The sequence below is a fragment of the Sinohyriopsis cumingii genome, chromosome 4 (assembly GCF_028554795.1).
Source record: "Sinohyriopsis cumingii isolate HCF-2022 chromosome 4, ASM2855479v2, whole genome shotgun sequence".
Taxonomy (NCBI): domain Eukaryota; kingdom Metazoa; phylum Mollusca; class Bivalvia; order Unionida; family Unionidae; genus Sinohyriopsis; species Sinohyriopsis cumingii.
In genome coordinates, this window is record NC_142964.1 from 29,471,109 (window position 1) to 29,481,014 (window position 9,906).

Below are 9,906 nucleotides of genomic sequence, written 5' to 3' on the forward strand. Positions count from 1 at the left end.
TCTCCTGGATATTTTGCCCAAGGGGTACCTGGAAGTCGTCCGAGGGTTGCTGCGATGTCACCTCCGCTGACTTTGTCAGGCTTTTTTTTTGAAATCTAAATTTTTTTGTGCCACATCGCGCACACTTACCAGAGAGTGCTTGTCTGTTATTTTTTGTTGTAATGGTTGTTATGTCGTTTGTAGGGGTTCGTGCCTTACACTTTACACAATATAAATCCATAATTATTATTCTTTATATACAAATGGAGATCACTGATTTTTCTGCGACGCGAAGAAAAGAACCAGTCAAGCATAATTCCGTGCTACCAAATTCTATCAGAATGATCATCATAGGACCGTCAGGATCAGGTAAAACGCAACTGCTACTGAACATGATAATGAAGTGGATGAAATGGGATAAACTATACTTGATAGCTCCGTCTGTGGATGATCAACGTTGTTATGATGTTATAAAAGATTTTAATGAGAGTGCAAAAGCGCTGAGTGAAGACGGCGAGGATGTTGTTGAATTTATAACTGATATTGAAGAAGCTCCGTCCGTGGAAGACCTTAACGGTGAAATAAATAACCTAGTAGTGTATGATGATGTGATGCTGGACAAGCAAAAAAATCCTGCAAGAATATTTTCACGAGGTCGTCATAAAAACACTGATGTGATTTATGTTACTCAGCGTTATACACAAATTCCTAAAGTAATTAGAGACAACTGTAATCTTCTTGCGGTGTTTAATGGAGTTGATGTTCACACGCTGAGAAACATTCATCAGACATGGTGTAGCGGTGATATGGACATAAATAAATTCAAAAATTTCTTTAGTCGCGCTCAAAGAACCCCGCATGGATTTGTAACAATAAATTTACACGACCCGCGGACACGATACCGTATCGGACTTGATACACTGTATGGTTAACATGAAAATGTTTCCTTGGAAATCTTTGACTTTCCACAGCAGCAGAGGGGGCGCAAACTACACCTGATTTTTCGATGATACCTCACCGTGGAAATTATGTCGGATACGAGTCGGATTTATTGAAGTAACTCGCGTTATATCAGCGGAAATACAAAGCATTTTCAAGGACATTTTTTTTTGTCTCGTTTTCTGAATAAAAGTGTTATTTCATGGAAATAACGCTTCTATCGGGAATAGTTTCCGTGGATGGGGTATCTCGGAAAAGTATCTTGTAGGATTCGCCCCCTCTGCTGCTCTGGATCAGAAGGTCGCAACGCTCAGCGTTTTATAAAATCTGACGTATAATCCACAGTAACGCACTGTCTTTCTACCAACTAATTCTTTCCTATTAGTGGTGTTGACGTTGGCGTTAGTGGACATGTAACGGTTTTGTATCCCTTTCCAGTTACAAACAGGTTGTTACATCTCGTTATAGACAATGACTTCAATGTTAGCTATCCTGTGAGTACCGTGTAAACTAAGTCGCCAAGAACACTGAGGAACATAAATGGGGTGGAGGTTTTAACGTTGTCACCATACTTATCTGATTTTCGAACATCTCTTTCATGTCTGACTCTCGGCTTCAACCTGGTCTTTTCTAATATTATTGTAAGCTAAATATTTCTCTCGCACTCTCAGACGCTGCAAAAAAGGGTTGATATTGATGTCAAATAGATATCTACATTTTTGCGCATCCTTTATTACAAGTTTCAAACTATTAGTAACAAAAGGACAAACCAAATGTACTTGTGCTTATACTTTGAAATTTTTTAAATTACGTTTTTATCGACTTATTGGGTCATACAAAAGTGAATAAGGCAGTGAAAAGTCGAACAACTCACAAAAAGTGATCCGATTTCATCGAAGAAGTAAAAAATAAATATTACACCATTTGTCAACCATGACTTGCACATAGTTATTCTTTTCTCAGTAATTATGTTTCTATTTTTCCAAAGTCCCTCCTGTGTGGTAACTAAACTACTCCTGGCATTTTAAATAATTAGTAAATTTGCCCAAACCCGCAATACAATTCTGATTTGCCCAAACCTGCAAAACATCTTTGGATTCGCCCAAACCTACAATACATTTTGGATTTGCCCAAGCCTGCAATACATCTTGGAATTGCCCAAGCCTGCAATGCAACTTTGGATTCGTGGAAAGAAATATCCAAATTCAATATAGAATTGTTCTAGATATCAAGATGTCAGTGACTTAAATATAAAACAAAAAATAATATTGGGTGATCCCAATTGCAAGATATGTTATTCTTCTGATAATGACAATGCAATTTTAGTTCATATATTAAGCAAAACAATATTGTCAGATGACTCTGGAGTTCAAATGTAACGTTTGCACGACAAAACACGAAACGGACAGCAATATATCTAAAAAACAAAACAATTCTCTTTGGAGATGTAAGAAGTTCTGAAGAGAAACAAAATGGTTTAAAACTTTTTGGGTATTACTAGCTAAACACATAATTTACAAATTTAAAACTCTTGGGAAGAAACCCACTTTTCAGTAATTTCATTCTGAAGTTATACTTGTCATTGAGAAGTTAGGACAGCAAAGGTTGGTAAACCAGAGGCTAAATTTTTTTTGAAGAAATAGAGTCATGTAATGGCATATTTAAAAATTTCAAGGTATGTAAGCATGTATGTACCACTATATATATATATATATATATATATATATATATATATATATATATATATATATATATATATATATATATATATATATATATAGATAGATAGATAGATAGATAGATAGATAGTTGTAGAACTTATCATTTTTGTTTTTATTAAAGGAAACACATTTAAAGTCAGGTGGAAACACAGAGGCCCTTTATAAAATTACGCAAGAGAATGACAAACTTAACACAAAACAAAATACTACTACTACTACTACTACTACTAATAATAATAATAATAATATTGATATTAAAGTTTACGTTCCTGTCACGGCAACAAAAGAAAATGTGTATCTCTTCATCAACCAAGTTTTCTATAAAAAAAATACTTGCATTTAGAAACACTATTCTAGAGTCAACGATTTCGTGTCTTTAATGTCCTCGAAAGAATTTTAAGCACAATCCCCTGCTGTTGAATCTCGTATTGTTTACTGATAAAATGGGGGAATAGTTCGCTCAGCGCTTAAAGGAACCGAGGTACGAATGGATATGTGTACGTCATGTTAGCTGGCTCTGTCAAACAATGTGGGAACATTCAAAAATATTCAGAAAACTGTAAAACAAAACATTCACCAATTAAGTCAACATGCAAATTGGTAAATGCTTACTTAAGATAAATATTTTAGTTTTATAATTAATTAAAGAGAGGAACTGAAAAGCTTGTTAAAAATGATCGACTAAAATGACCAATGAATGTTCATATATATCCTTGCAGGATGCTAAATTCTACGGTTTCGAAATGGCAAATAATTTTACGCAATTACATTTGACCAAGTCGATATTCCAGTGAAATCCGTAAATGTAAAAATAATGTGCGAAAAAAACTGTTTACATTAGATATGCACAAGAACTAAATTTTGAAAGACGATTGTAATTTTGAAGAAAAAAGATCACATGAAGATGTTTGTTGCATTATCATGCAAAATTTACGACAATTATCTCAAAATATACGACAATTATCTCAAAAGATACGACAATTATCTCAAAATAAACGACAATTATCTCAAAAGAAGAAGAAAGACCCAGCATGTTCAGTGAAAGGATTGCTAGAGTGCCAAAATTTGAAAAGTTGACGAAGGGTCCAGCCAGACCTTCTCTTGCGTTTAAGTGTGAAAATAATTTGTATATGCAAGTTGAAAAAGATGAACCTGGAAAAATAAGTCATGAGTGATTTTTTAGTGCTTAATGCCTACATTATTCATAATAGTGAAGTGTACAAATGCTGTAGATTTTCTCTCTTATGCTGTAGTACATTTCTTTCACGGTAGTGATGTCAGATGTAACAGGTTTAAATCGGAATATACGATGAACATTGAACTTTAATTTAGGCACTGAAATCCAAGGATATATACAAATTTTAGTGCCTAAATTAAATTTACGTTATTTAAGCCAAGGATATATATTCTAGTAAATTTTATAGAGTATGCGCATCTGGTTATAGTGTCCCGTTTTAAGGAATTCTTAGATTTTTTAGATTACTTGTCTGATTATTGGAATTCGATGCAATGGAAATATTCCTTAGACCGAAATAATTAGCCAATTACTAGGAGTAAACGTCACGGAGTGAAGTGTTAGTGAGTTTCCATGATGCCATGGTTCACTAGTAGTAAATTCAGGTCAAAACCGAATAAGTGTCCCTGGAATATCATAGTCCCTATTAAAATCTAGTGGTCTACATTGTTGTTGTGACTGCAGTGGCAGTATTTACGGTAGGAAACCGGTAAATTACAAAATGGAATCAACAAGAAGGGAATTAGCATATACCGTTTATGTCGCCATAGTGGCAAGTGTGATGCAGTTTTAGTGGAGAAATGTACCTTGAAACCAATAATTAACTGGCCGAAGGTGGCGTAGTTAAAATAGTTCCCTGTGTTAGGGGATAGTTCTATAGTTTCTACGGCGTGAACTGCTGACAGTACGGAAAAATGATGAAGAGAAACCATGCACATGTGCGCTTGATAGATAGTTGGTAGGTTGTGAGATCTGTTGTCTTGCATTGATTAGAGTAAAATTTATATATAGAATGGATACGTCGGGCTTTCTACTTTACAACTGAAGTTGAATAGAAGTCTTTGGAAATCTGGGTAAACTTGTGACTTCTAGCGGGAATCGCGCCAGGGTTTGACACCACTCGGTCAAGCAAATACCCCTGGCTTGTAACAATACTATCCTTCAAGACTGTTACATGACCTATAATTTATTGCAATAACATGTTAGCAGTTATTCACAAGATTTACCAAGACTAATTATGAGAAATTATATGATAACACATTGGGAGATTTTTGGGCATGATGAAGGAGAACGCCTGAGTAAACCAAATGTTTTCACTTACCCGATACATGGATTTTGCCAAGTCTATCAAGTACGTTATAACTGTGGGTCACGATGTATTCCCTAACAGTTTTTAGCACGAACCTAAATCAAGCTGCAAGACCTCTGACAATCTTTAAACTTGATTAGAAAGTTACAATGATGGAACGTTCATTATTTTCTTGACTAGAGTCCCTCTCCTGTAATCATAAATTTCAATGAACTAGCTATGTCTCACGTATCGTTTCTGACAAGAGTTTGTCAGCTTATTGACACAGATTTGATATTACAGTGGGATGGATTGCAGCTTCAAAATATTGGCGTGCATTTTGATCACCCAATACATTATTTTTTTGTTGCGACTTCTTTTACACGACTAATGAAAAATAAAACGATTACAAAACATGCGACAGAATAGTTCATCACATTCCTACAGGATAATTAGCTACGGTTCTTCTGACTATGTAGATCTCTCTCGATAACGTGGCTTTGTTTTGTCTTTTTTTAAACCGAATAGCAAACCTAAAACAACGCATATAATCATTATAAACACAAATTCATTGTTATAAATTTCGCCCTCCTGCAAGAATTAAATATTATTCCCGCTGACAAAATCCCATCATGATAAACTAAATATTTTTTGAAAGAGACGAATGTAAATGGTGCTGTTCATTTAATATATAGGCCTCCCAGAATAGCGGAGATTTCGCCCCCTGGAGAACTCGCTCTGGGACAACTCATCCCAGGTGTCAGAAGTAGCCCCAAGGATCATATATAGTAATTCTGAGATGTCGCCACATGGTTGTTAAGGCTTTATTTATTATTGTTTTTCTTCAACTTAATAACTTATTAAATCTATAAAATTTGCAATTTTTCCACTTTTCCATTTGATCAAGTCCGTTTCTGTACTTAACGAAAAATAAGTGTTGTCTGTCTCTTTTGCTCTGCTCTTCAAATCATTAGATGCCTTTTATTTGGAAAAATAGAGAGGATGTAAGCATGATGGGATGTCTGCAGTTTTATATATGAAAGGGTTCCAACCTCATAACCTGTCATCCTGAGATGACTTTATGGCATGGACCTCTATAACCCGAAATCGACTGAATTGACGATGACCATCAATAAGCCAAAGGGTTATATTATCATCTCTCTAACTGTACAATTTAATCTGATTGTTCGTTGAGATTTGCTAACCATTAACGAAAGATACTTGAACTCGATAAAAAGCATCACTGACGCCTACTCAGGAAATGCGGTCGCTACAGAGTTCATCATCATAGCTAATGCGCAGAATTCGGACGGTATCTGAAAGATCACTTGTACTATGCCCATCATTTAGTTTATTTCTTCTTTTTGTCAGTGTTCGTAATTTTATTATTTTTCAATAATATCTAACTATTTCAAGCTGAACGAGAAGTTTAAAAAAAATATTTCACTACTAAATTACCGATGCAAAATAAACAAGATTACGTTATTTTATTATATATAAAAACACAATGATCATGCGTACTAACGGGATTTTGTTACCGTAAATGCATATTTGAACTACTCGACGTACTTGGGACATAATGCGAAGATCATCTTTAAAAACAAATTTAAATGTCACATTTAAATCCTGGGCTAAACTGAATAATATTTCACATGGTCCGAATCAGCTTGGAAGTTTGGAGAATCAGCCAGGAATCTTGGCTGATTCAGTCAGTAATTTGTACCGATTCAGCCTGTAGAGATAGTGTTATCAATATTTTTGACTACATCTAAAAATGAAACATGCGTACTAGATGCAGTATACGTAAATTTAATCGTCGGGTGAAAATGATTTAGGCGATCAATAATTGTTTTCAGTTCTTCAGTTGAATGCTTCCAGATCATAAATATGTCATCTAAAAATCTGAACCAAAGAGATGGATTAAACTTTTCGTTTTGAAGAAAATCCTTTTCTAATTTGCCCATGAAAGGGAAGAGTATGAAGGAGCCATATTAATACCCATTGACGTACCCATTATTTGTATGTAATTCGTATTATTAAATTGAAAATAATTATTTTTCAAGATAAGTTTTATTATTTTACAAATATCGTCAATAGATAGTGTGCTATTATTAGGATTGTTATCAAGAAAATATTTACACGCTTTAATGCCATCTGCATGCGGAATGTTGGTATATAGTGATGTTACATCTAATGATACCAGGATTGAGTTATCAGATTGCTGTGGAAGAGACTTCAACTTTTTAATGAAAATAGTTGTATCTTTAATGTATGAAGGAAGTGATTTCATTAACGGTTGTAAAACACTATCAATAAATTTGGATAGGTTTTCAGTATACGAATTACAACCTGATATAATGGGTCGTCCTGGACAAGTTAAAGGTAAATTATGGACAGGATTTTTTTAAGTTTTGGGTAATATGTAGAACTGAGGTGTACGTATGTTAAGAGGGAAAGTATCAAATTCCTCATATACGGAATTATCTTTTTAGCGATCTCATTAATGCATGTTGAAATTTTTTATTTAATTTCTATTAACGGGTCTTCGATAATATGTTTGTAGTATTTTTCATCATTTATTTGACGTTCAACTTCTTTAACATAATCATCTTGATTCATAATAATAATAGTGTTTGATTTATCAGCCTTTTTAATCGCTATACTGTCGCCATTCATTAGATTATATAAAGACTTAATTTTGTCCTTAGAAATATTACTGTGATATTGCTTTTTATGATTACCAGTTAATATCTCTTTTGTAATCGCGTATTTATAAAAATCAAAATATGAATCACCAGCATAGAACATCCCCCCTCCTTTTAGAAGATTTTGAAGAAGAAAAAAAAATAATAAAAAAAATTAAAAAAAAAAAAATCTCGAAAAAAAAAAAAAACCACCAGGCAAATGCAACAAGAAACCAGCGATGTAAAGCAAGCAGGACCGTTCCCGAGCTCTCCTTCCCACTAATGACAGCCAATCATTCAACTGTAGGGACCTTTATGGACCCACAGATTGAGGCCAAACTATCAGGGTTCCTTGAATCCATAAAAGCCTGGGGGAGGTGGCACCATCCCCTTCCCCAGGAACAACTAGCAGGCTGCGGTGCAGTCAGAAAAAAGTGGCACATGCACAATTGTGCGAACGCTACTATAATTAAACTCAACAACAACAAATATGAATCACGTAAAAGATGATTTAATTCTGTTATAAAAAGGTTATCTGGGTGACAAGTTTTGGGGTGACTTCTCCAACCAATTGGGGCGACTTCTCCAACCACTCTGGGGCGAGTTCTCCGCATACCGGCCTCCCAAACTTCATTAATCTTTTCTCAGTAATGGGACAATTACACAAACACACTAACACAGTACTTCTATCCATCCACCCCTCCATCCATCGATCGATCGATCGATCGATCAATCGAGAGAGAGAGAGAGAGAGAGAGAGAGAGAGAGAGAGAGAGAGAGAGAGGAAAGCGAGCAGACAGATATACAAATAGGTAGGTAGGCAGATTGTGTCGGTTTTACATAACTGTAATCTTCACAGGAATCCCAGACATTTAAAACAACAAAAATATGGAAGTCTAAATTGACACAGAAGGAAACATTTATCCCCGGATCCAACACCATGTCTGCTTATAAACTTGTACATAAAATCCTATAGGGTCAAAGAGGTTAGAGTTATAATTCGTTCCAAGTAAGAATCGAACCAATTCTGCGAGTAACGACAACAACCTCGCCTAATTCTCACGCGCGATCACTCGAACCAATAGGGCCATGCGCTCATACCCCCCAAAACGACTGAATGAGGTCGAAGGTATATATGTAATGTTATACATGATATAATAATTACCCTCGATGTATTTATTGCTATCTAATGCCTACCAACACAGTGCATTTTGCGAGGGATAAACGTAGCATTGTCAGAAAATAATCTGAAACCTGACAGTTGATCCATAGCCTTGTATATCCAATCAATTTTCTTTTCTAACGGTACGTCGGTGAAGAATAAATCCTTATCCCAAAGGAGAACCAAACTTTAATATGGCTGCTTTTATCACGTTATAAAAACATCATCATTTCCCAAGATAAATTTCATATCAACCTGAACTGCTTGGTATAAAGCGGAGACAACGCGATAATTGCTGGGTGAATGTTCAATTCGGTCTCTGAGGAAGATGGTTTATCCAGAAACAGATGAAAAATGTTTGACCGAAGAACGTTTCAATGCAATTTTGACTCGACCAGCACGCCATATAGTGCTCTTGAATTTCACACATGCTGCTGTATTACAAAATAGATCAAGAATTTCCCATTAAAGATGTCACAACAAAATAATGCCAAGTCCTTCGGGTAGACTCAGTAATTGATAACTGAGATCTTTATTTCGGTAATAGATTTCGCATGCACATTTAATTGACATGTTATGCAGGGACACTGATCTAAATAAATGGCCATCATTTCATCCAGATTTTGCCTTGTGAATATGATAACTACCGATGGGACATCAACTAATAATAAGAAAACGATGAGTAATCTATGGGGAGTTAATGAGAAAGAGAACCTGCCATTAATATTATTCTGAATGACTTGGTATGTTATTAAGAGATCATGAGGCACTTCAGTTTTTAAGACTGGTGTGTTTTCTCATTTGAAGATACCAAGATATAATGTATTCCATAAAGAAGCACCATCCAACAAAAAGAAAGAAAGAAAGAAAGGAAGAAAGAAAGAAGAAAGTGATGTTCCTTGAGCAGGATACACCTACTGATAGGAATTTTACAATCTGAAGCAACTTATTCAATTAGAATATATTATAAATTCAATGGAAGCTCAACACCTTCCAGACTGACCATTGCTAACAAGCTTATTTCAAAGTAAGAATGTCACTCACTGTCTAGTGCTTGATGATAGATTTATGAACAAAGTAACCTTTATCATGAAATCACCATGTTGATGACCACTGAG